Source organism: Lissotriton helveticus, chromosome 2_1 (genome assembly GCF_964261635.1).
Source record: "Lissotriton helveticus chromosome 2_1, aLisHel1.1, whole genome shotgun sequence".
Lineage (NCBI taxonomy): Eukaryota > Metazoa > Chordata > Amphibia > Caudata > Salamandridae > Lissotriton > Lissotriton helveticus.
In genome coordinates, this window is record NC_136059.1 from 556688551 (window position 1) to 556714991 (window position 26441).

Below are 26441 nucleotides of genomic sequence, written 5' to 3' on the forward strand. Positions count from 1 at the left end.
TTTTTACGGTTCAGGGCTAGGTTTGGGTTTTGGGGTACAGGGGTATTTTTAGGGTTCAGGGGTAGGTTTGGGTTTTGAGGTACAGGGGTATTTATAGGGTTCAGGGCTAGGTTTGGGTTTTGGGGTACAGGGGTATTTTTAGGGTTTAGGATAGGTTTGGGTTTTGGGGTACATGGTATATTTATAGGGTTAAGATGGGTTAGTGTTTAAGTGTGTTGGGGTATTTTAAGGAGGAAGGGTGGGTTATGATTATGGGGTGCAGGGGTATTTAAAGGGAGCAGGGTGGGATTAGCACACGATATGAGACATGACATGAAGGGCGGAACGTACCACACGCCCCCAGCGTTTGTCATGCCCCCAGCACACGCCCACAGCACAACGCAGACACGCCCACAAGGAACTACTTTGCTGGCACGGTTCTTTTACCTTTTAAATGTATATGGTGGGCGTCTGCATAGCCTATGTCCTTCTGCTGCAACTGCCCTTTCCAACGCTGTATTGGGTGTTGTGATTGGTGCTGTGGTTCCTGAGATTACCCGCCTCAAAGGTTTGGGCTCTCTCTTTATTATATTAGTATAGATTCCTGTAGCCTTGATTATACAGTGTCTAATACAATTTTTAGGTTTTGCTAGCCAATGCGTACGAAGTACGCATGCGCTAGCAAAATCTTATGTAATCTCTCTGTGGGGTCGGGTATCCGCCCCCTCCTCCCATTGGCTAGCTCCATAAATGGAGGCTAGCCATTGGGAGAAGGCTGTGTCCGTCAATCTCGGACCAGATTCGGGGGCGTTCCCGAGAATTTTTCCCTGTTGGCGACGTCAGTCTCGGGAACGCCCCCGAATCTGGTCCGGCATTGAAGGCACTCGCCTTCCTTCATGCTCGGGCCACACTTTGAACGGGTGCGCAACGTTTTGCTGTGTCTGGTCCGGCATTGAAGGCACTCGCCTTCCTTCCTGCTCGGGCCACGCTTTGAACGGGTGCGCAACGTTTTGCTGTGTCCCTGAGGCTGAGCTGCCCCTTTAACTGTGAAGCGGTTAAGCGGCGAAGAAACAAATTCACTCGCACCGCCCTCCCGTAAATGTGGAGGCCGTTTTTGTAATACAATGTTAATTTTAGGCGGGTACATAACAGACTTGCATGAAGTGGGGTGCATGACAAGCGGGGTATTAAGACGACTTAATCGCAAAGGTTGCATACGGTAAGGGACGTTTACCCGCATAGGGCCCGCATCAAATCAAAGGGTCAATGTCAGCATCCAGGGCTGATTGCCCCCCCCCCCGCGGTGAGTATGCTGGGGCAGGGCGGCGTCTGACGAGGGGACGGGCTATGCGGCGCAGCATTGACCATGGTGGGTGAAGTCAGTGTGATCGCTCGCAGTCACGGTATTATACATCACACGCTCAGAGCACTGCTCCATTCACCGCTCTGCATGCCCGACAAGAAGCGCATCGTGCACTATTATGTAGGCCGGGCCCCTGCGGAAATGGATGGAGGGGAGATGCGATAACCTTCCGGTCGTATACGCAGGATACAAGATAGAATAGATGAACAAGGGCCATTTTAACAACTCCCTTGGACCCTCGTAAAAGTAATTGATGTTCATTTAAGGCACTCGCGCACAGAAGCCGAATTTGAAGTACAAATCCAGCGGAGGTTTCAAATACATTACTACATCCCGAGCTAAATAGGGACAGGCTGCACAGCAAAGGTGTGAGGCTAGGCAACGCCGCTATGCTGCCTTCCCGTTGTTTTTTCACTCCCTAGCGCCTCGAGGATCTCCGCAGGACGGCCTCCCTGATTCTCCTTCGTTTCAGGGCAGTAAATGTGTCCCCTGCCGCAGCCATGCAGCTGTTGCACACCCAGGCTGCTTTACGGTTCAGTGCAAATGAGATGCCCAAACCAGCACTCCAACCCCCCCCCCTCCCAGCGAGCACTGGCGCCCTGGGCGGCGCGGGCCCTGGAGTGATGGAACGATGACTAAGAAGTCACAGTGAGGCTAGTAACGTCAGTGAGAGCTGCCGTCCTATCGTGGTTCGATTTAATGTGAGTAACTCAGTTTAGTGTCGCTACTTTACTCAGTGTTTAAGGCATGTTGCCTCACTCCAGTCGTTTTTTCAGGCTCAAATACATAATTAATAAGGTGGCTTGTGTTTTTTCACAGCTTCGTAACGCACGTCTCGTTTATGAGCTATGCAAATAACAGGTATTACGATTATCCAATGTAGGCCCTCGGTACACGTTGTGTGGTGTGGAATTCCTGTATGGAATTACGATCGCAAATTGTATGTGGGCCTGTGTTTCTGCATCCAGATTTTCCTGATGTGGGAACAATGGACACGATGTTATGTATCAGGGATTCCAGATGGTAAACTTGCTTTAGGAATGCCGTCCTGAGCTCCACTTGACCCCCAGCCAAGGCGCCGGGGGAGAGCATGTAACACTAGTCCTGCCAGCCAATGTTCACTTCTGTCGCCCCACTCGCCCCACATGGGACAACTTGCCGATGTTTACGCCTGGTGTGAGCCGGTGGGAAACATCTACTTTGTCTTAGTCGAACCCCCTTGTGTCAGAATCGGGAATTCGGCAGGAATCCTGTACATTGATAGTGGCCAGTATGGGAAATTCCGGTTGCATCTCCGCAGAGAACTCTTCTCGTTATCAGGACATTGGTGATATTTATGTTGCCGACCTCGGAAAGATGAAAGGATGAGTTGATCATGTCAAGATTAAAGCTGATGATCTGCAGAAGACAGCTGATGTCAGCCGTAGTTGTTTAACTCATTGTGCGATCTTGTTGTCAGTAAATATAATGATAAATGACAAAATACTTTTGCAGTGAGGAACTATTTCTGTTCGAAAACTTAAGTCTAGCAGCATCAGCATGAACACACAAGTAGATAAATAAAATAGAACCTTGCTGGATCTGTAAAATAGATTTGTTGAGAGGAGCAGGCGGCATGCCCATCCCTGATGACAGCACACTGTTTTCAGATGTCTCCGATTAGCTCCACGTGAATGATAAAAATGTACCGTGTTCCCGGAAATGTGATTTGAAGCCACAAGTGTGTCTTATCCTGTGCACAGATAAAAATAAATAAATTGACGCACTAGTCATGCAGTTTGCTCAACTGAAAGCCTTCACCTCTCCTGCTTTTCCCAACATTGCTAAAGGGGCAGAGGGAAGAATAAGAACCTAAAACATGCTTCAGTTCAGAAAGAGTGAACTACATAGGTTTAGATTACAAAGTACACCAAACAGTGACGTCTCATAGACTGACATTTTTAATACAATTACAGTTTCGAAGTGATTACACTGTGGAAACTGTAACATGTTTTGAGTTGGGTTCTGTTTCTAAAGAATGGAGCTTACAGCATGCTACCTTCCACATAATCACCTGGAACTATTCTTTTAGACATGTCCCTTTGCAGCACGACCTCACTCCTTCTCCAAAGTGTTCCCATGCTGCATGTGCTCTATTCACCCGTTTCTGGACGCTGCAAGAATATCGCATTTCGACAGCAGTTTCAACATTTTTGTTTCCCTTATTTTATTTTTGACAGTTTCCTATTTTAAGAGTTCTTCTTTTGCTTTTCAAAAGTATTGCTATGGAATTACTTTTTCAGTGGATTTATCCCTTTTTTTAACTCTTCTGCCATCTCTTTCCTTGCATTCTGTCCCAGAACTTTTGTGAAAAACTTAAGGGAACATGTGAGACATGTCTTAGGGCCTCATTTACAATATGTCAGGCGGTCTGTTGTCTGTCAGGGTGGAGAAGATATTTAAATCTGCCCACCATACTTGGAGAACTTCACATGCCTTTTCCAGATCTTCGGGCCTTTAAAGACACAACAATTAGCTAAGCGGCTCAGGCAGCCACTCGCGCAGGTGCAAAGGAGTCTTGTCTTGTATATTAGTTTGCTCCTAAGCTGTGAATCACTCCCTCCACGCTGCTCTTTTCACCCAAAGTGTCTCCATGGCTGCAGCAGGCAGGGGTGAAGGGACTCCAGGCGGAGCCGGTGACTGTGCGGAACATATGGTATGTATTAGAGGTACTAGCGGGAGAGCTGAGGAGGGGGAGTGGGCAGGACTTTTGTTTTCCCTTTCTTGTAATGGTATGTGATAACAAGCATTAGAAATGCAATCGGGCTCGGATTTATTTGAGTTTGAGCTAATGGCATTGTAAATGCCAATGTCTTTTTGCCATGTGTTATGGAGTGTGTGCATGTGGTGTGTAGTGGAAGTATGTTGGTTGAATTGTAATTTTACCAATGGTGGCATGCTGTGCTTTATATGAATATGTTTAAAAGTAAAGTGTACCATACTGCGATTGCTTGGTGGAAAAGTGCACTGCCGGCTGGAGGTGTGTGTGCCTGGTGGAAGGGTGCACTGACGGCTGGTGGGTGTGTGCTTGGTAAAAGCGTGCACAGATGGATGATGGTTGTTGGTGTTTGTGCATGGTGAAAGCATTCATTGACGGCTGGGGGTGTGTTGTTGTGTGTGTTGTTTTCTGTGTGCTGGTGAGTGTGTGCTGGTGAGTCTGTGGGGGTGAGCCTGGGGAGTGAGTGTGGTGGTGAGTGTCTTGTGTTGAGTGGTGACAAGTGTGTGGTGTTGAGAGACTGAGGTGTGTGGTTTGTGTGTGCGTTATGTGTGTGTGGTGTATGTGTGTGTGGTGTTTTCTGCACACTCACACACTGCCCCGTAACATTCACACACTGCTCACCCGCACACTCCCAATGTCACCCTGCATAGTCACACACTGTTTACCCTGCACACTCATTCTGCACACTCACACACTGTTTACCCTGCACACTCATTCTGCACACTCACACAATGTGCACCCTGACACACTGTCACTCTGCACTCACTGTCACTCTGCACTCACTGTCACTCTGCACTCACTGTCACTCTGCACTCACTGTCACTCTGCACTCACTGTCACTCTGCACTCACTGTCACTCTGCTGTCACTGTCACTCTGCTGTCACTCTGCTGTCACTGTCACTCTGCTGTCACTCTGCACTCACTGTCACTCTGCACTCACTGTCACTCTGCACTCACTGTCACTCTGCTGTCACTCTGCACTCACTGTCACTCTGCTGTCACTCTGCACTCACTGTCACTCTGCTGTCACTCTGCACTCACTGTCACTCTGCTGTCACTCTGCACTCACTGTCACTCTGCTGTCACTCTGCACTCACTGTCACTCTGCTGTCACTCTGCTGTCACTGTCACTCTGCTGTCACTCTGCTGTCACTGTCACTCTGCTGTCACTCTGCTGTCACTGTCACTCTGCTGTCACTCTGCACTCACTGTCACTCTGCACTCACTGTCACTCTGCACTCACTGTCACTCTGCACTCACTGTCACTCTGCTGTCACTCTGCACTCACTGTCACTCTGCTGTCACTCTGCACTCACTGTCACTCTGCTGTCACTCTGCACTCACTGTCACTCTGCTGTCACTCTGCACTCAATGTCACTCTGCTGTCACTCTGCACTCACTGTCACTCTGCTGTCACTCTGCTGTCCCTCTGCACTCACTGTCACTCTGCTGTCACTCTGCACTCACTGTCACTCTGCTGTCACTCTGCACTCTGCTGTCACTCTGCACTCACTGTCACTCTGCACTCACTGTCACTCTGCACTCTGCTGTCACTCTGCACTCACTGTCACTCTGCTGTCACTCTGCTGTCACTGTCACTCTGCTGTCACTCTGCACTCTGCTGTCACTCTGCACTCACTGTCACTCTGCTGTCACTCTGCACTCTGCTGTCACTCTGCACTCACTGTCACTCTGCTGTCACTCTGCTGTCACTGTCACTCTGCTGTCACTCTGCACTCACTGTCACTCTGCACTCACTGTCACTCTGCACTCACTGTCACTCTGCTGTCATTCTGCACTCACTGTCACTCTGCTGTCACTCTGCACTCACTGTCACTCTGCTGTCACTCTGCACTCACTGTCACTCTGCTGTCACTCTGCACTCACTGTCACTCTGCTGTCACTCTGCACTCACTGTCACTCTGCTGTCACTCTGCACTCACTGTCACTCTGCTGTCACTCTGCACTCACTGTCACTCTGCTGTCACTCTGCACTCTGCTGTCACTCTGCACTCACTGTCACTCTGCTGTCACTCTGCACTCACTCTGCACTCACTGTCACTCTGCTGTCACTCTGCACTCACTGTCACTCTGCTGTCACTCTGCACTCACTGTCACTCTGCTGTCACTCTGCTGTCACTGTCACTCTGCTGTCACTCTGCTGTCACTGTCACTCTGCTGTCACTGTCACTCTGCTGTCACTCTGCTGTCACTCTGCTGTCCCTCTGCACTCACTGTCACTCTGCTGTCCCTCTGCACTCACTGTCACTCTGCTGTCCCTCTGCACCCACTGTCACTCTGCTGTCCCTCTGCACTCACTGTCACTCTGCTGTCACTCTGCACTCACTGTCACTCTGCTGTCACTCTGCACTCTGCTGTCACTCTGCACTCACTGTCACTCTGCTGTCACTCTGCTGTCACTCTGCACTCAGCTGTCACTCTGCTGTCACTCTGCTGTCACTCTGCACTCTGCTGTCACTCTGCACTCACTGTCACTCTGCTGTCACTCTGCACTCAGCTGTCACTCTGCTGTCACTCTGCTGTCACTCTGCACTCTGCTGTCACTCTGCACTCAGCTGTCACTCTGCTGTCACTCTGCTGTCACTCTGCACTCTGCTGTCACTCTGCACTCACTGTCACTCTGCTGTCACTCTGCACTCTGCTGTCACTCTGCACTCAGCTGTCACTCTGCTGTCACTCTGCACTCTGCTGTCACTCTGCACTCTGCTGTCACTCTGCACTCTGCGGTCACTCTGCACTCTGCTGTCACTCTGCACTCTGCTGTCACTCTGCACTCTGCTGTCACTCTGCACTCTGCGGTCACTCTGCACTCTGCTGTCACTCTGCACTCTGCTGTCACTCTGCACTCTGCTGTCACTCTGCACTCACTGTCACTCTGCTGTCACTCTGCTGTCACTGTCACTCTGCTGTCACTGTCACTCTGCTGTCACTGTCACTCTGCTGTCACTCGTCACTCTGCTGTCACTCTGCTGTCACTGTCACTCTGCTGTCACTCTGCTGTCACTGTCACTCTGCTGTCACTCTGCAGTCACTCTGCACTCACTGTCACTCTGCACTCACTGTCACTCTGCTGTCACTCTGCAGTCACTCTGCACTCACTGTCACTCTGCACTCACTGTCACTCTGCTGTCACTCTGCTGTCACTGTCACTCTGCTGTCACTCTGCACTCTGCTGTCACTCTGCACTCACTGTCACTCTGCTGTCACTCTGCTGTCACTGTCACTCTGCTGTCACTCTGCTGTCACTGTCACTCTGCTGTCACTCTGCTGTCACTGTCACTCTGCTGTCACTCTGCACTCACTGTCACTCTGCACTCACTGTCACTCTGCACTCACTGTCACTCTGCTGTCACTCTGCACTCACTGTCACTCTGCTGTCACTCTGCACTCACTGTCACTCTGCTGTCACTCTGCACTCACTGTCACTCTGCTGTCACTCTGCACTCACTGTCACTCTGCTGTCACTCTGCTGTCCCTCTGCACTCACTGTCACTCTGCTGTCACTCTGCACTCACTGTCACTCTGCTGTCACTCTGCACTCTGCTGTCACTCTGCACTCACTGTCACTCTGCACTCACTGTCACTCTGCACTCTGCTGTCACTCTGCACTCACTGTCACTCTGCTGTCACTGTCACTCTGCTGTCACTCTGCACTCTGCTGTCACTCTGCACTCACTGTCACTCTGCTGTCACTCTGCACTCTGCTGTCACTCTGCACTCACTGTCACTCTGCTGTCACTCTGCTGTCACTGTCACTCTGCTGTCACTCTGCACTCACTGTCACTCTGCACTCACTGTCACTCTGCACTCACTGTCACTCTGCTGTCACTCTGCACTCACTGTCACTCTGCTGTCACTCTGCACTCACTGTCACTCTGCTGTCACTCTGCACTCACTGTCACTCTGCTGTCACTCTGCACTCACTGTCACTCTGCTGTCACTCTGCACTCACTGTCACTCTGCTGTCACTCTGCACTCACTGTCACTCTGCACTCACTGTCACTCTGCACTCACTGTCACTCTGCACTCACTGTCACTCTGCACTCACTGTCACTCTGCTGTCACTGTCACGCTGCTGTCACTCTGCTGTCACTGTCACTCTGCTGTCACTCTGCACTCACTGTCACTCTGCACTCACTGTCACTCTGCACTCACTGTCACTCTGCTGTCACTCTGCACTCACTGTCACTCTGCTGTCACTCTGCACTCACTGTCACTCTGCACTCACTGTCACTCTGCTGTCACTCTGCTGTCACTCTGCACTCACTGTCACTCTGCTGTCACTCTGCACTCACTGTCACTCTGCTGTCACTCTGCTGTCACTGTCACTCTGCTGTCACTCTGCTGTCACTGTCACTCTGCTGTCACTCTGCTGTCACTGTCACTCTGCTGTCACTCTGCAGTCACTCTGCACTCACTGTCACTCTGCACTCACTGTCACTCTGCTGTCACTCTGCAGTCACTCTGCACTCACTGTCACTCTGCACTCACTGTCACTCTGCTGTCACTCTGCTGTCACTGTCACTCTGCTGTCACTCTGCACTCTGCTGTCACTCTGCACTCACTGTCACTCTGCTGTCACTGTCACTCTGCTGTCACTCTGCTGTCACTGTCACTCTGCTGTCACTGTCACTCTGCTGTCACTCTGCACTCACTGTCACTCTGCACTCACTGTCACTCTGCACTCACTGTCACTCTGCTGTCACTCTGCAGTCACTCTGCACTCACTGTCACTCTGCACTCACTGTCACTCTGCTGTCACTGTCACTCTGCTGTCACTCTGCACTCTGCTGTCACTCTGCACTCACTGTCACTCTGCTGTCACTGTCACTCTGCTGTCACTCTGCTGTCACTGTCACTCTGCTGTCACTCTGCTGTCACTGTCACTCTGCTGTCACTCTGCACTCACTGTCACTCTGCACTCACTGTCACTCTGCACTCACTGTCACTCTGCACTCACTGTCACTCTGCACTCACTGTCACTCTGCACTCACTGTCACTCTGCTGTCACTCTGCACTCTGCTGTCACTCTGCACTCTGCTGTCACTCTGCACTCTGCTGTCACTCTGCACTCTGCTGTCACTCTGCTGTCACTCTGCACTCTGCTGTCACTCTGCACTCACTGTCACTCTGCACTCACTGTCACTCTGCACTCACTCTCACTCTGCACTCACTGTCACTCTGCACTCACTGTCACTCTGCACCCCCACTCTGCACCGCCACTCTGCACCGCCACTCTGCACCGCCACTCTGCACCGCCACTCTGCACTCTGCACCGCCACTCTGCACCGCCACTCTGCACTCTGCACCGCCACTCTGCACCGCCACTCTGCACCGCCACTCTGCACCACCGCACCGCCACTCTGCACCGCCACTCTGCACCGCCACTCTGCACTCTGCACCGCCACTCTGCACCGCCGCACCGCCACTCTGCACCGCCCCTCTGCACCGCCACTCTGCACCGCCACTCTGCACCGCCACTCGGCACCCCCACTCGGCACCCCCACTCGGCACCCCCACTCTGCACCGCCACTCTGCACCGCCACTCTGCACCGCCACTCTGCACCGCCACTCTGCACTCTGCACCGCCACTCTGCACTCTGCACCGCCACTCTGCACCGCCACTCTGCACTCTGCACCCCCACTCTGCACCCCCACTCTGCACCGCCACTCTGCACCGCCACTCTGCACCGCCACTCTGCACCGCCACTCTGCACTCTGCACCGCCACTCTGCACCGCCACTCTGCACTCTGCACCGCCACTCTGCACCGCCGCACCGCCACTCTGCACCCCCACTCTGCACCCCCACTCTGCACCCCCACTCTGCACTCTGCACCCCCACTCTGCACCCCCACTCTGCACTCTGCACCGCCACTCTGCACCGCCACTCTGCACCGGCACTCTGCACCGCCACTCTGCACCGCCGCACCGCCACTCTGCACCGCCGCACCGCCACTCTGCACCGCCGCACCGCCACTCTGCACCGCCGCACCGCCACTCTGCACTCTGCACCGCCACTCTGCGCCCCCACTCTGCGCCGCCACTCTGCACTCTGCACCGCCACTCTGCACCGCCACTCTGCACTCTGCACCGCCACTCTGCACCGCCACTCTGCACCGCCACTCTGCACCGCCACTCTGCACCGCCACTCTGCACCGCCACTCTGCACTCTGCACCCCCACTCTGCACCCCCACTCTGCACCCTGCACCCCCACTCTGCACCCCCACTCTGCACCCTGCACCCCCACTCTGCACCCCCACTCTGCACCCTGCACCGCCACTCTGCACCGCCACTCTGCACCGCCACTCTGCACCGCCACTCTGCACCGCCACTCCGCACCGCCACTCCGCACTCTGCACCGCCACTCTGCACTCTGCACCGCCACTCTGCACTCTCAAACTGCACTCTCAAACTGCACTCTCAACTCTCAATCTCCACTCTGCACTCTCAAACACCACTCTCAATCTGCACTCTCATACTGCACTCTCATACTGCACTCTCATACTGCACTCTCAAACTGCACTCTCAAACTGCACTCTCAAACTGCACTCTCAAACTGCACTCTCAAACTGCACTCTCAATCTGCACTCTCAACTCTCGAACTGCACTCTCACAATTGTCATATACACGTATGTGAGTGTGACAGGAGCAAGGCGGTCATGTTTTCTGCCCCCAAGACCACTGTAATCAGATGCTTTACTGTCTGCTAGAATAGTGCAACTACTCCATATAAACAGTCCTGAAGAATTCCAGTTAGACTTCTGAAAGGGGAAACCTGTTGACAGACAGCCTTTAGAGCGAAAGACAGTTCCCCCCAGCTTATCCCAGATTTGCTGCTTTTATGAACACTACACATAAACTTTGAGAATGCTATTAGGCTTTCAACGTCTTGCCCCTTATTAAAAAAATATTATAGTATGCCACTTGTAGTAGGTCATTGCTCTGCATTGTGCTGCTTTGGCATTTCATCTTGAAAAAATACTTTTGGATTGTCTTAAAATATGTAAAAAAAATATACACAAACCTTGAACACCTAAAGAGTGATATTTAAAGAGGAATGAAAGTGAATCTCTGAACTATATGAAACCAGTCAAAAGGTTCCTATCTCCCACTTCCGATAGATGCTTGCTTTTAGAATTCTTGAACTAATGAAGCCCTTTCCCGGCCTGGCATGGAGCAGCTGCGCGCTGAGCGCTGCTGAATGGTGAACGCGCCCGGCCATCTGGATTCACTTACGGAGGCACCCTGACAGCTCCTAATTATAATTAATGTACTTCTTTGCGCGAGCACGCACGAAAAATGCCCAACATGGCGTCCGAAAACTACATTTACCCTATCACTTCAAGCCTATTAAAACAACACCACAACGAAGACGAATCACTGGCCAGATGAGATACCAGACTAAGGAATGTGTGGAATTCGTCTGGCAAAAGCCCTAGGAGATACTTTTTTTTTCTCTTCTTTAACATTAGGATCTCGAAACTCCTCCCACTTACGTGGGCGGAGGCCTCGCCCTAAAAACCATGTTTGCCGCTGTACGGGTTTTATTAAAATGCTAATTAAAATAATGTTTAAAAAAAAGTATGGGTGACTAAAAGGAGAAAGGATCCTTAAGAGTGGATGCTGGTATGACACTTTATTTTGTCTTTTGCAGTCACCTTTGCCCTGATATCTTTAGCTTTGACCAGAAGGGTCCAATCTTGTGCCACTAAATAGAAACAGCTCTTTACCCAAAGGAAAACCGCGGTGAGGCATATCAAACAATTACAATGCAATAACTGCCTAACTGGGCTGGCACTTTCATGATGCGGCGTTCAGTTGCTGTTTTGTCATTAGAGTATCATTTCAGCTTTGTCCCGTTCCCGCCCCCCCTCCCGCGGTCCGTGTGCCCCCTCCTGCCCCCCTTCCGGCTGTCCGTAGTAAGAGTTCATGCAGCAATGTTTGCTGAAGGCCAAGTAGTTCTATTGTCTACCATAAGTGTTCAGTGATTTCTATATAGAGGAATTACGAATTACAGAAATGACGAGTGTAAGAATCTGATTTTTTTTTTCGGCGGGCCTCTCTGAGTTTTTTAAATATTGATACTTTTTTTGTTAAACTGGCAAATGGAAAACTGCTAAACAGCTCACGCTGCATGTACGCTGACCCCTCAAACACAGTAACATTGGTTAATGCTGATTGACTTGCCGGACAATTTAATAAGGCTGCATGAATGTGGTGGAGGAGAATGTACCAGTAGCATAAAGGTCAGCTGTTGTTTGTGGGCTGCAGTTTAGCTTTACGCCACCCATTTGGGTGACTTTAAAAGCAAAGCATGCTCAGGACTGCAATTGGAACCCTGAATGGCTGCGGTGTCCGCCTATTCTTCAAAAGCGGTATGTTCCCAAAAGGCCACTTTCTGACATCACTGAAACTGGTTGGTGTCAACAGAATACTGAACACAATCAGCAGGGTGTGATCTTTATTTATAGAGTGTGATGAGCCATGATTACGAGGTCTGATGGGACATATATTTCCTTCCTTTGTTCTATTGTGCTCAGTGCATCCAAAAGCACTGTTGCAAGAGCAAGCACGCATACCTCCCTAGGACCATGGTGATAGCTTTTGCCATAAAACCTATTAGGGCACAGTTCTGCAGTTAGATCTGAGGAATGAGCCACTACAGCATGTTCTCCTTCTGCACAAAGTTGAATTATGTATGCCATCAATAAACTACACAGACCAAAGTAAACCATTTTGACCTGGAAAGACCTGCTTTCAACATTTGCTGAGAATCCCCTACGTAGTGCACTGAAGCCCACAAGGTTGTGGTGCTTCATGTGTAAAAAGCATAACATGCCATATTTTGACATTGGCCTGCCCTACATAGGTTGGAGTAGTTTGTTTTGTAAAATGCCCACTTCTTAATAGAATTGTTCTGTGGAAGAGACACAAGGGGGCGCTGTGCTTGCTTCCCTGCCCCATGGCTGTGCTTGCTTCCCTGCCCCCTGGCTGTGCTTGCTTCCCTGCCCCCTGGCTGTGCTTGCTTCCCTGCCCCATGGCTGTGCTTGCTTCCCTGCCCCCTGGCTGTGCTTGCTTCCCTGCCCCCTGGCTGTGCTTGCTTCCCTGCCCCCTGGCTGCGCTTGCTTCCCTGCCCCCTGGCTGAGCTTGCTTCCCTGCCCCCTCGCTGTGCTTGCTTCCCTGCCCCCTCGCTGTGCTTGCTTCCCTGCCCCCTCGCTGTGCTTGCTCTCCTAGGTGTGTTTGTGTATGTGTGTGTGTGTGTGTGTGGCTCTGTGTGTGTGTGTGTGTGGCTCTAGGTGTGTGCGTGTGGCTGGCTCTGGGTGTGTGTGTGTGTGTGTTAGTAATTGCTGTCTGCTGAGCTCGTCCAGTAGGGTACAATATGTCTTACATTTGCGAGAGATTAAGCTGTTGGCAATGTAAATGACAATGCCATTTATTTATCTGTTTTCAAAACCAACACATAAATAACAAGCATTTACAATGCAACGGTTTCGCCTTCGGAAAAGTTAGAGCTATTGGCATTGTAAATGACAAACTTTTTATTTATGTGTTGGTTTTGAAAACGGATAAATAAATGGCATTGTCATTTACAATGCCAATAGCTTAATCTCTTGCAAATGTGAGACATTTGTATAGCTCTTAAATATTTTGCTCGTAATTTACCATTATTGCCATTTGATTGCATTACAGGCATGAATGCTTGCTTACCTGGATAAGCCTTTGTAAGGAAATTATTTAACGGACTGACATCAGTAATAAAGTGCCCACTACCTTGATGAGTCTCTTGCTGCTGGTCTTACATACCTAGCCTAGTCACACAGACTAGCCTTCTGCTCATTCCTGAGTGAAGAGCATGAGAGTGAGAGCCAAGCCTCAGATCGGACTGCATTCCAAACTAGAGGGCCCTGAATGAAGGAGATGTGTTTGCTGCATGAATTAAAGCGGGATTTGGGTACCAGTGGTAGTGTTTTGTTTTTGCATCAAATGCCATGTGTTGGCGCATATGGCTGAAACCTTTAAGCAAGGTAAGATGGGGCAAGGTGTTCACATTATTTGTAGGAGAGGTAGACTACTTTAAAATGGATATGATCTGCCTCTTGTAACTAGTGTACAGATTTAAAGGCTTGTGAAAACAATCGCTTTATCTAAGGCCAGTGATTGCTCTGGCAGCAACCTTTTGAGCTCTGTGAAGCTATCATAGAAAGGTTTTGGATTACGGGAAGGTGTTAAAACAATCAGGGTTAAAACCCGCACAGCCAGCAATGCTTGCAGCAACATCACACAAGCCCAGCTTCACACTACACGCTCTGCCACCCACCTCCGTCCTGCACACCAAGCTCTGTCTGAGTACAGCTATTCTTGCCCCGGCTTACACCGAAAGAAGTATCAGAAGCATCAGCTGCCAATGCACACCATGCGGAACATGGCACTGCCTGGCCACCCAACAAGCTTCCTTTATTTTAGAATGCACAATACAATGTAGAAAATAGAGGTAAAACACAGGTGACACCTCCAGAAATACCCATTATCTGAGGTGTGATTGGATCTGCTAACACACGACAATTCGTTGTTTGTACATAGACCAGCTTGTAAATATGTAACCCATGGTCTAATGATCACCAAGCACAGAGTGAGGATGAGATAGGAAAATCCCATCTGCAAAGACTGGATCTGGGACCTGATTCACTGTGAGAATATGTCCGGTATCAACAAAAAGCATGCCTCTCGCTAAATGGGAAGCCCTTCCACAGGTACTTTGAGGGTACTGGGGGATATGTGGGAGCACATGTTCCTGCTCCAGAACAAATAATTGCTCATGTGTATATTATTGGAAAATAGGTGATGCCAAACAATGAAAAAAGGTCGTCCAATTACCTCGTGTATTGGTTCCAATAAACTTGAGATTTTTTTTAGCTCTAATTAGCGTGGGGGAATTAAAATTGGAGGGTCGGAAGAGCTCCACTCTATCCAAAGCACCTCCCCAGCGAAGCTTGAGATACAGATGGTTACAAAACACAATTAAGCAAACAAACAGGCCTTGTACATCCAGTACGCCAGATTCAGGATGGAACTATCACTGACCTCACAGCTTACATCTCACTGCTACCCTTTGGAAGGAAACCTCACTGGTTCTGAAGGCCCCAATTCCCCGCCAGCTCATTTGACCTGGTCCTCACTTTACTTGTGTTTGCCTATACCTACAGGACAAATCTTACAGACGGGCAAACTGTTTTGACTGCACAGGCCTTCCCACGTGCCGGTCGCTATACATGTATCCCCACACTTTCCCCCCCATCCTTTCTCTTGTCTCTTCAGTATACTGGTGTTTGTGTGATTATAAAGATAAGTAGTTCAAACCCCCACAAGTTCACTCGATTTCCCATCCTTCCCAAGTCTAATAAAGAGCATACACCAAGAATGACAGCAAGGGATGACGTACAATCAAAACTGCTTTAATAACAGGTGCCTCAGACTAATCAGGAGAGTTCCCAGCACCTTCAATGCAAATTATTATTTAAACTTTAGGTCCTGCATGTAAAGATATATGGATCAGAATTAGGTTAAAATTACTTGAGAATCCATTTAACTAACAACATCATTATTGATGACTGGGGGTATTTTTGTAGATGCAATTCATTACTCTAAGCTGGCGATGATAGCAACCTAGGTCGAGTCTGGTTATGAAACAGTAGTAATTGAGAGAAGCAACCTAGGAAAAAAAAAGTCTTATTTAGGGCTGTCAAACAGTTTAAAGGCAGTTTATGGAGAGGGAATCTGCTGCCCTGAAGACATTTGAGGCAAAGAGTTTAATCGCTGTTCAATAGCCTTAATCATCCACAATGAAGCTACCAGACACAGGAAGTATTCAGGAAAATACACAAAAGGCTCAATAAAGCGGCCATTTGCAGATCCCTTCTGCTAGTGTTGTACAAATCAGATTCTCTAAACCCATTACATTTGAATCAGGAAACTCTGATCCACGAGGGATTCCGTTTCTTCTAAGGTGATGTAACCGCATAGAAAGATTGAGAAGAACAGGCATAGGTTGCGCTAGAGCTGCAATGGAAGAAAAGCCTAGCAAAATTACAAGCTTGCTGAAGGCACAAGCCTAGTTCAATACTGGAAATAATAGTTGCACAATTTCATCACAGTGATATATGTGATCGAGAGTTTAAAATTACATTTTTGGCTGTATCAGAATGATGTTCTTATCTTGGGGTAAAATGAAATTTACAGCTTCATCATTTACCAGGGTTCACTCTATTGAGATAGCCCAAATTAAACAAGCTAAGTGCTGATGTAGGGATTGCACGTGGACAATGTTTACGGCTTGACCCCACACTATACATGGAGATGTAGTGATAGCCTCAGTTGTGAGCTAGGGTCACTGGAGAACAATGCACCCCCTCAGTGAGGCAGGCTGGACTCAGAGATATGACGATAGCCGCAGTGTTGACGTCGGAGGTCACTGGGGAACAGTAAATGCTCTCTGACCGTCCAGGCTCAAAGATGCGACGATAGCCTCAGCTCTGACGTGGGGCACTTGTGAACAATGTCTCCACTCTGCCCAGATATCTTGATTTCGGGCCTTCCAGTGGCTCCTTGGACGATGGGCTGGGCGGTCTCCGGGCACGTCCTTTGGCCTCCTCAGATATGGGGATTCGGCGTCGCTCTGGGCCCAGCCCCTCTCTTAAAAAAACAAGCAATGCCCCCCGGAGTCAAGACGCCCACACTCACCGGGTCTTCTGTGTCGGGGCTCTTCTCTGGTGCTGCGGCATGGAGCGGGGCTCTTCTTCACACAGGAGAGCCCCCGCTTGGTGCTGTCCTCTTGTCCGGTCCTCTCCTGGGCCCGGAGACGGGGAGGGCTGACGGCGAGATTGAAGACAGCTTCCTCCCGCCTGGGGGAAGCAGAAACAGCGCAGGCTCACCTCTCTGCAGCGCTGGCTGCAGGACTCTGCTACTGTGGAGAGGTCACTTCCGGGTGTCTTGTGTCGTGGCCCTTTTGGGGGGCGGGACAGCGCCTTACAAGATCCCCAGGCTGGCGGCGGTGATCTTCAAGGCGGGAAAAAGGCACGGCATGGTTGGGGGGGGGGCGGGACAGCGCCTTACAGGATCCCCAGACTGGCGGCGGTGATCTTCACGGCGGGAAAAAGGCATGGCAGGGAACAAGATGCGGGAGTGACGGAGGAGAGCTGCGGGCGGGGAACGGACAGCGGGAGGGGGCGGGAACAGGTGATCTTCACGGCGGGAAAAAGGCATGGCAGGGAACAAGATGCGGGAGTGACGGAGGAGAGCTGCGGGCGGGGAACGGACAGCGGGAGGGGGCGGGAACACGAACAGCAGGACGGGGGGGGCAGGAATACCTCCCCGTGAAAGTAAAAAAACACTAAGCACTCACCTGGACTTCCTCCGGTGCTCCAGCCGACTCCTGCAAAAGCCAATTCAGAATGAGAAAAACATGGCGTCCAAAAAAACCAAAAAAGGAAACGCCCACCGCTGCAATGACGACATCGGAGAGGGAAAAAATCTCGGGAATGCCCCCGAATCTGGTCCGGCCTTAACAGACAGATCCGGCACCCAATGGCTAGCCTCCATTTATGGAGCTAGCCAATGAGAGCCGGGGGGCGTTCCCGAAGTCCTTATTGTAAACAAAGGATTTCGCCTGCGCCGAAAAGCTGCGCAGAGCGCAGCCTTCGGCAGGCGAAACCCAAAAATGTTGTCATTTACAATGCCAATAGCTCTAACTTTTTCAAAGGCAAAACCGTTGCATTGTAAATGCTTGTTAAAGAGTGGCTTGCCTATTCACAGTGCTTTGTTACAGGCTGGAACGTCATAGCACTATAAATACACACGTCCGGACTCCGCACTGTGCCAAGCAGGGTTCACGTGTGTGGCTCTCTGGTCTGACAGACACCTGCAGTGATGACGTTAATGAATTGAGGTTTGATGACATCCAAGAAAGCGTTTCCAAGGATTAGTTTAATTCACATGTATTTTCCGTTATGTGCATTATTTTGTATGCAGCTGGCTAAATTTGGGGGAAAAAAAATACTTCTAGAAAATGCTGTTTCTTTTGAGCTATTCAGCCCGGTCTTTGACCCGTCATCACGCGCCAAGAATCACAGTTTCCTACAAACTTTTACGCGCACATTACCTGCTGGACGTACATGAAGGCCGCCTGGAGACGCGATGAATATAAAAGTCGCCCTCCCAGGCCGTCTTCATGTACAAAAGTATTTACAAAGGCCGCACCTGGGAACAAGGCCGGGGCCCCAGGCCCTCGCCCCCGCCGCAGGCCCCCAGATTCCATAGAGTTCTGTCAGATGCTGTGTCCGTTATTGTGTTTGTTGGAGGGCTGCTGGGAGCCGAGGACGGCTGCTTTCTATGTGTGTGTTGTGAGAGCTTTGAGGGTTCTTCTCACATCCCCTGGAGCGGACACCCAGCGTCCAGGCTCGTACATTTGTGATAAACCCCCACAGTGCGCCTTGTTGTGCGTGGTCCCGCCCCTGGAGCAGGCCTGGCTGCGCCCCGTGTTTGTTCTCCTGCGCTGCCCGTCCGGGCGGACTCGGTGCCAGGGCCTCCTGGCATCTGTCCCGGGGCCTGTGCCAGCCTGCCCGCCCCCTCCCTGCTCTGTATTCGGGGCGCAGCGCCGCCCTGGGCGGGAGTCCAGCCCCGCACTCTGGGAATGAGAGGGAGTGAGCGACATCCTGACAGCACGTCCTCAGCTGTGCGCCCCCGCCCCCGGGTCCAGGGGGGCAGGCGCTGGACTCGCCGTGTGCGCCCCAGCCGTGTGCAGGTGTGCTTCACCCCCTAAGAAATCACACGGAAAATGAACTTAAATCGTGCATTTATTTTTACAGCATAAAAGGCCAAGGAACTTATTAGCAACAAGACAAAAGATACAATATTATCTTCTTTGTCTTCAAAATGACCTACGACCCCCAAGTCACGCAGACACCCCCCACCCAAAGACTCGTACCTTTCCCCCACCCCACCAATCGCTGGTCCTCCACAGACTGGACTACTGCAATTCTCTTCTGACTGGCCTCCCCAAATCCCACCTATCCCCCCTTAAGTCTGTTCTACATTCAGCAGCTCGTTTCATTTATGGGGCCAAAAGAAGCGACCACATCACTCCCATGTTATCCTTCCTCCGCTGGCTTCCCATCGAGGCTAGAGCTATCTACAAGACTGCCTGCATCACCCACAAAGCCTTGCACTCCTCCTCTCCGCGCTACCTGGCGAATAAACTGAAACTCTCTGGAGGCTCTAGACCATCACGAAATGTGGAAAATCTACTGCTTGAACCTCCCACTTTCAAGAAGGAAAGATCGATGGCCCAATCCTTTTCAGGCAGCGCAGTGAGAATCTGGATCTCACTTACCCCTCAGCTCCGGACCACCACCTCCTCCCAGGCCTTCAAAACTGACCTCAAAGTTCTCCTTCTTCAAAGACATTTCCAAATGTAATCCATGCCCTCTCTATTATCTGAAGGAAGCCCTTCAATTATTGAAAAATCTACTTTACATGACTACGGAAGTGTCTTCCCAGTGTGTTCTTGTGGTTTGAGAGTCTGCCATTTATTGCAGTATTATCCTTCTACCTGTGTTTGGGACTCGTGTGTAACATGCACCCGTCACTTTCTCTTGTAACACACTGTTTTCTATCTCTTACATTTGTTTGTTCGATACCTGCACAAGTGCCACCAGTGCCTACTTAACGTTTGTTCTCATGCTTGAGTGTCCTCCATATATTGCAGTATTATACCTCTATGTTTATTTTGTACGCTTTTGTAACCTGCACACGTCACTTTTTCCTCCTGCAATGCACCGTTTGCTACTTCTTGTATTTTGTTGGCTCACGATTGTCATTTTTGCTTCACTTAATGTAACGTTTGCTTTTGTATTTTGCTCACTTGTAATGTTCTCATGTATCAGTTCTGTTCCTATTGTGAAGCGCTCTGACACCTTCGGGTAAAGTCCGCGCTATATAAAAATGCATAAATAAAATAAAATAAACCTGGCTTCGACTCTTCCCTCCGATCACTGCTCAGGCCTCCTCTCCACCACAGAGAGGCTGATGTCACTGAAGTCCTGGAGAGCTGCAGCCAATCCCAGCGCAGCCCTCTGATGACGCGGCGGGAATGGCTGAAATTTTGAGCCAACCACAGTGCGGCACGGAGGAGACGTAGGTGGAGCAGGCAACGGCGTCCCGAGGTTCCCGGGCTGCTGGCGGTGCTTCTAATGGCAATGTTGATGCACTCTCACACGGCGGTGAAGTTGGGGGGTAAGTTCACACACCATAAGAACTTCGGGCCAGGAGCGGTGATCTTATCACGTACAGCACTTCGTAGGTAGGTAGGTAGGTAGGTAGGTAGGTGTGTGTGTGTGTGTGTGCGCGCCTGCCTGCCTGCGTATGTGTATGTGTGTGTGCCTGTGTGTGTGTGTATGCCTGCCTGTGTGTGTGTGTGTGTGTGTGTGCCTGCCTGCCTGCCTGCCTGCGTGTGTGTGTGTGTGTGTGTGTGTGTGTGTGTGTGTTTGCAGGGAATCTGAGGCAGGGGATGGGCACGGCGCCGGCCTGGGCGTGCACGCCCACGAGGTGAAGTCAACGCTCGTGCCCGACCCCTGTCTCAGAGACGGACGGCTATAGTTGTCGAGCTAGACGCATGCGTATTCTAGCTCGACCTAAAAAAAACATTGGCATAGCCAATAGGTCTCGCCTTGGGAACTTATAAATGTTTAGCCAGAGATATTGCCTTTACCTATGTTTTTAAGCTGTGCTGTACAGAAGTCCCAGTTCAGGCTGGAAGATAGGACTGCCTTGTCATATCTAGGAACTCAGGAATGGGAGGACATGCTGGCAGCATATTCCCCAGCTCAAAATCAGGACCCTCCCCCATTGAAGCTGAATCACTCACAGACCGAATCAGTAGATTCTCAAGCACTGGGGGGGGAGGAGGGAAGGTGGCTCCAAGGGGCAGGCGCAGCGGGACACAAATGCGCAAGACGGAGGCGTCTGGGTCTCCCTTCTAAAAACTATGCAGCTGTCAGTGGAGGCGCTACAATATCAATCTGATAAGATGGACACACAGCTCACACTACTAAACACACTGGCAGTGTTCACATCAGGCATTGATGAAAAACTGGGGGACCTTAATTCACTAATAAGAAGGGCACAAACAGCATCATACCTCCAATGTGGGCGCAGCGAATTTGTGGACAAACTGTCAACCCTCCCGGCAATGCTCTCTACCATGCTTAAGGAGTTGAAGGAAAAACCACCCGACGCTCCCAGAGCTAAGTGCTTCGCTAATGACAGCAACGCACTCTCGACAGCAGAAACAACTCCCGAGCAACCCAGCAAATTAATTGTAACTGGCTTACTGCAAAGGGCAAGCACTTCGAACAGCAGCGGCGAACCCCCAAAGGCATTAAAGACAACTCCGGGAGTGACTACACTGAACGCCAAACAACATCGCCAGCTAAAAAGAAAAGGCCGCAATCAGAAATCGACATTGAAGCAAGCACAGACCTATCCAATCTTCATCAAACAAAGCTCAAACTTAATTACATGTACCACAGAGGAAGGAAGCCAAGGAGGAATGACCCTTCCAGGTTTACACCCCCAAACAGCAGCATCCCCTAACCCAGATGCTAAGCCAACAAGACCAAAGGAAGCCCTCCCTAAGCAAGGTGAAACAGCCTCACACTTAGTACATGGAAAAACAACCAGCATAACCGGTTGTGGCCCTCCGCTTCCAAACACCACCTCTGAGATAAACAGCCATGTCGGCTGGCCTGTGCAATTGGAACTAACGTCCCAAGATGAGAAGCCTCCCCAGGTGAGCACCGGGCAGGAAACTGGGCTAAAAATCACCATCTACCGAGCGGTCAACGAAGTAATGGGGGAAAAGAAGACCGGCACATCACAGATAGTGGCACTCGCATCAGAGGGGAATCACGCAAGGACAACACCGGACCAGCTGAATCAGCTCCCTCTCCCTAGGCAAGTCCAGACCCAGCAGGCAATAACACCTGCCACAGCTGGATACAATGAATCGGTAAAAAGAAAGCTTCGCACACCCCAGGCAATGGCATTTTTGCCAGGGGAAAATCAAGCCAGGATAGTCCCCGACCAAATTCTACAGCCCGCTCCCATTGGGCAAGCTCAGACACCTTCGGGAATCATAATCCCGACAACAACCATGGGAAGTGCCCCCAACGATCTATGTGCAGCAGTGCAACAAGATCAGAAAATGTTCTATCACCATGCTCATCAAAACACTGTCCCCTACCAAATCGGCACTCGGGAAAGCATAGTTCATCCGTCAAACAATCAGATGCCGCATAAGAGCTACATACTGCTTAAACCAGAATACATCGCGAAAGGTCGCCAAGATCTGCTGAATCGCGGGAATATACTAAAACTACTTCGGGCAATTCCCACCCTGAACGATCTAAATACTTTAGATCTGTTTTCAAACGAGTTCCTCCCCGCCGACAATCCAGGAAAACCGGAAATAACAAGAGCACTATGGAAATCAGCGGTTATAGCGCAAAGAGTATTAAATCACCACACCACCTTTAAGGACTGGGGCATTCAAATCAGCCCCTACCATCCTCAAGCTTACCCGGCACCGCTAATAACCAATAGCCCAAGCCAAGTACAACAAAAACTTTTCCGGCCTTCCACCTTGATTCTAAAAGGGGCCCTTGGCCATTCAGAGCCAAGAAGGGCTGATAATCGAACTAAACAATTTTCGCCGTTAAGGGCGGAACTTTCAAGCAGATGGAATTCTGGTCTTCCAGACCAATGTGTCAGAACAATAACTCTTGCAACAGTGTCACAATGACATACCAACTACGCAACTCAGGATAAAGTAGTGACGAAAGCAGCAACAATTCGTCTTTGCTCGTGGAATGTAAATGGTTTGGCTGCAAAAACTGAGGATTCAGACTTTCTTCAATACCTGAACGATTTCGATATCATCATGCTACAGGAAACATGGCTCATAGAACCAATGCACATTCAAGGTTTCCGCTGTTTCGCTCGCCCCCCCACTAAGGGGAGCAGAATGGGCCACGCCTCAGGGGGGCTGGCGACATATATCTCAATATCATCTATACTAACAGCAGAACTAACGGGGCCGGAGAATGATGTAGCACTATCAGTTAAACTTACCCTTCCATGGGCAGAGGCAAAGTCTGAAGTAATTTTGTTCAATGTCTACATCCACCCGAAAGGAACATCAACTGACACAGCAAAACTAATAGAGCTAATATCCTCACACGCAGACTGCTCAGAAGTCTCAAGTTTCATTTTATTAGGAGATATGAACTTATTCTTAATGGGAACATCTGAGTCAAAGGAAGTCTCTCTCCAATCACTAGACTACAACTTACCTGAGCAAAGTACCTTTTCCCACGGGAGGCCAAACAAGGTAAATCGCCACTTTCTGGAAGACGTGGAACACCTAAACCTGAGGGCCCTCAACGGAAGATCAGACAATGATACTCCTCCAGCGGCAAGCTACCACACTGAGCGATCAAGCTCGCTTATAGACTATACGTTTGTTAGCCTTCCATTGTGGCAACATGTAACAGGCTTCAAAATGGGCGATATAGGAGACAGTGATCACCGCCCACAGGAGGCCTCCCTAGCGGGCACAGCTACGAACAACATCTTCCCAGCTCTACAACTAGGTTCAAGTTATACAACCAATTACAAGAGGATTAAGTTCTCGACAGAATCAATAAAGACCTTGACAGAAACAGCAATCAGTCTGATAATGGCTCAAACACCTGGCGAAAACCAGATAAAAACCTGGGAACGCTTCACAAGCAATCTCAGCACTCTAAAGGCAACAGCTACTACACAAAGGATCTCACATGGGCAGTCACAACCGGTCAATCTATCTAAGAGCCAAAGAATACAATTAAAAGGACTCAAAAAATCATTAAATGGCTCGTTAAGATCTCTACGCCACGACCCATGTAATATCACACTCATTTCCAATGTGCGGGAACAGAGAACCAAACTAAAGAGGCTGAAATGGAATATTAACAACAACAATGAACAGGACCTCTGGGCAAAACTCTTGCACAACATCAAGCACAACGCCAGTGATAGATTCTGGAAAACAGTAAATAAGATAACACACCCGAACCGCGTGGGCCCCACCTCCTACATATTAGAAGAAACATGGGCAACCTATCTAAAATCCCACTTCAGTGCCCAAAGTTTCACTGCCTCAACGCCGGGGAAGACCAAAACAGCGGAGCATGTAGTTGACACCATCGACTGTAGTAGGGAAAGTTCTAGCTTCCCCCCCGCAAACCCTGAAGCTGGTTCACGTATAAAGGCAATGAGCACACCCACTGGAGATAAGCTACACAGCAAAAAATGCACACCCGTCACTGAACAGCTCTTAATTAAAAAACAGATCAAGAAGGGAAAAAAGGAGAGAGCACCAGGGCCGAATGGTAATTCACCAGCAGTGTTCAAAGAAAAGCCGGAGGACTGGGCAAAAATACTGCATTCACTATTTCTTGAAGTACGACATCTGGGCATAATTCCATACTCTTGGAAAGGGTCGATAATTGTGCCAATCCATAAAACGGGCAGTAAGAATCAACCAGCCAATTATCGATTAGTAGCCCTGATCGATAATGAAGCTAAATACTTTGCGGGTACATTGCTGGAGGAATTGAGAACTTGGGCGGAAAACAAAAAAATAATTCCGCTTAACCAGACAGGATTCCGAAAAAGCACCGGCACAATAACTAACATCATGGCAATGTCAATGCTAATGGACATAGCAAAAACCAAGCACATGCAGCTCCACGCTTGTTTTATTGATTATAGTGCCGCGTTTGATAATGTGGATAGGCCCAAACTATGGTCGAAGCTAGCCGGATGGGGCATTTCCAACAATCTTCTATCATCGATTATGCTCATACATTCCAACACCTGGGTTCAAGTAAAATTGGGCTCAGGAACGCATCTCTCAAGGAAAATACAAACCACGAAAGGGCTGAAACAGGGCTGCGTGCTGGCCCCTATGCTATTCAACCTATTCATGGCAGACTTAACCATGGCACTTAACAACTGCAACTCGCACCCACCCAGATTAGGGGGTTCCCCAATATCTAATCTACTCTATGTGGACGACGTTGTCCTACTCAGCTACACGGCAGTGGGCCTGCAACATCTCTTGAATTGTCTAGAGGTCTATGCAAAAGAAAATTGTCTCTCAATAAACTTAAATAAAACAAGGACCATGACAATAAACAAGAAACGAAAAAAGCCCTACCAGTGGCTCCTGGGTAATAAACACGTCGAGTCAGCAGAGGCTTACAAATATCTGGGTATATATATAGACAAAGATGGTCTAGCCAACAGCCAGCAACAGGAGATCAAAAGGAAAGGGATGATTCTTGCACTCTCTCTGAAGGGAGTCTCAGCCAAATTATTGGGCCCCACTCTGAATCCACTTTTGATGGTAGCCCGGGCCAAAATACTACCTTCTATTACTTACGGCACCGAGGCACTGTGCGGGAGAGCCAGCAATCTGCTGGACAAAATAGTCGTCAAAGCATATAGAAGATTGTTCAGCCTCCCGACCTACACTTCACCAGCACAAATTTGTCTGGAGTTTGGCCTCATAAAGCAAACTTGGGCCAGCTACGGTGCTTTCATTAACTGCTGGCACAAGATTAGGTCAGCAAACCCTAACACATTAAACTACCTCCTCTGGCAAGAGATCCAACAGAGGCCAAAATCACCCGCAGGCCAATATCTTGAGGAGGCTTTGACGATCACAGGCCTCTCCCCCTTATCGGACACACACTGCCTCCACTTTTAACCGTTCCTTTGTTTTCTTTTTGGCTTACTTTTGTGTTTAACTTACCCCTGTTTTAAACTTGCTGCCTCCAGCTTACGCCCCGCTCCACTTACTGCATGTAAAAAGGGCACCTCTGTGCCTCCAAAGCACCACTACTTTGGTGGGTCCGGGTCTTGGGTTCCCATTTCGGGCGCCATCTTTGTTTGGGGCTTGGTATTCGGCGGCGGCCGCCATCTTTGAGCGGACTCGCGCGCCAAGGGCTCACTGGAGAGCCTATTTAAGGCGGTCCTTTGTGTGGCAGGGGTTTCTACCACCTACCACACTGCTGCAAGCGCGCTGGACTAGCGCTGTGTAAATTTTAACCGTTCCTTCGTTTTCTTTTTGGCTTACTTTTGTGTTTAACTTACCCCTGTTTTAAACTTGCTGCCTCCAGCTTACGCCCGCTCCACTTACTGCATGTAAAAAGGGCACCT